This window comes from Aplysia californica, unplaced genomic scaffold (assembly GCF_000002075.1).
Source record: "Aplysia californica isolate F4 #8 unplaced genomic scaffold, AplCal3.0 scaffold00005, whole genome shotgun sequence".
Classification (NCBI taxonomy): Eukaryota; Metazoa; Mollusca; class Gastropoda; order Aplysiida; family Aplysiidae; genus Aplysia; species Aplysia californica.
In genome coordinates, this window is record NW_004797275.1 from 1,781,031 (window position 1) to 1,783,002 (window position 1,972).

General features: G+C 35.0%; 1 long non-coding RNA gene across 1 annotated transcript in view; it reads right to left on the reverse strand.

Moving 5' to 3' along the window:
* Positions 1-460: 460 nt before the first annotated feature.
* LOC106011319 overlaps positions 461-1,972 on the reverse strand; it is a 26,815-nt gene continuing 25,303 nt past the window's right edge. The window contains exon 3 of the long non-coding RNA XR_001184720.2: positions 461-513. This is a non-coding gene — a long non-coding RNA (uncharacterized LOC106011319). The remainder of the gene's footprint in view (positions 514-1,972) is intronic.

Genomic DNA, 1,972 nt, shown 5'->3' on the forward strand with positions numbered 1-1,972 from the left:
CTGTGAGGAGTTAATGAAAGAGTACTGAAGCGGAGACTTAGCTGCTACAGTGGGGGTTTGCTTGTCCGTGTGTCTGTTGGGTGGTCTGTCTGTCCCTCCGAATATCTATGTATGTATGAATGTGTGTATGTGTGTGTTTGTGTGCGTATGTGCGCGTGTGTGCGATCTTACTCGTAAAAAGGACATTTAATGCAAACTAAATACATAGGCTATTTATCAAATGAGCAGACAGTAAAGATAGATAGATAGATAGATAGATAGATAGATAGATAGATAGATAGATAGGTAGATAGATAGATAGATAGATAGATAAATCCACATATATATATATATATATATTAATATATATTATATATATATATATAATAATAATAATAATAATAATAATAATAATAATAATAATAATAATAATATATAAAGATGCACTGTGTTAGCACTCCTCAAAGTACAATATTATGTACATACCTAGCAACATGTTTCCCCGTCGGCCGCTGACTCCCAACTTGATATCCTCTGTGGATGATATAAACAAAATAGTAATTATACTCGGCGAGTCTTGTTTCGGAAAGTAAATACAAGCGACCAGGATGTCTACAACAGGAGGTAATTGCACAACACGTATTGTGTGACGGACGACATGTGTATGGAAATAACAGGGGGCATGTTAAATAGTACAACAGCTGATGACTTGTAGTACTGAAAAGAACATGAAAAAAAATTTGGACTTGCAGTCCCAAAGAAATACTCGTAGTATGCCGTCTTTGTGCAGAATGCGGGTGAATGTTTGTGTTTGTAATGGCTGCATGTGCGCGAGACAGTTTTGTTGAAATTCAAATTCTAATTGTTAAACAAAGTAAAGTTTTTAAAAATGATGTCATGTTGTGCAGTATTGGTATAATATGTTTCAAAGGAAAGCAATATTTTTTCCCTCTTTCTCTTGAAGAATGTTGCTTTCTGGCCTTGAAACAGTTGGACAGAAAACAATACGTTTCACGACACAGTAGAATTAGGCGCTCATCCTTTATTTGGGCATATGGTGTTATTGGTATCATCTTAACGCTTGTTCATTTGTCTTGCTTTCAATGAAAAAAATTTCCCTTTATCTTGAATAGAAATGAAGATGTTCGCGATTGATCGAGAGGGGGATGCGTGGTTTCAGAGGGTAAATTAGCAAGAAAATGGCTGCCAATGTATGACAACTTCCAAAGCATTAAAAGTCTTTAAAAACTGTAAATTTACATTTTTGTGCCCTTAATCAACATATATCAGCAAGTTCAACTCAGAAATATGTATTAAATGGACTTTTAGAAGGTGGGGAGCCAAAAAATAAAAATTCGATAACAATTGTACAAAAGGCAGAAAAATGCTGGTTTCATTGATATCATTATTTTTTTGACGAGCGCCTTGGTTTACCACGACGACTCACATATTCGTATTATTAACAAAACCAACTAAACCGATCTGATTTTAATATATTCTTTATGGCGAGAAGAAATATCTTTTGCGAGTATGACAGAGTTTAAAATTTATAAAAACCAGTGGGTTTTACAAAAACGTATGGATGTTCTTGGGTTGCTGACCGTTTTGGCATTCATAACTTGCTTTTGTTGGTCCATTTGTCATACACATTATTTTCCCTGTGTTTGCAGCATCTGTTTCAATGCTTGAATTCTTCAATACGGATCAGTAATAAAGGTAATGAACACCCTCTTCATGAAGCATAAAAATTGCAAGATAATAATACGCTAGACGCAATAAATTCGTTCTGTCTGCTTCAAAAACAGAAAAATATAAGAGCTCCTTTGTATCATCTTCTGTCGGATTATGGAGAGCAACATGATACATGTAATATAAGACCAACAGAATGCACCATTACATTTTCATGGGTCGTTATGCATTATATGTGCCTTGTGACAAAGGTAGACAGAGAGCGAACGTGTGTGTGTGTGTGTGTGTGTGTGTGTGTGTGTGT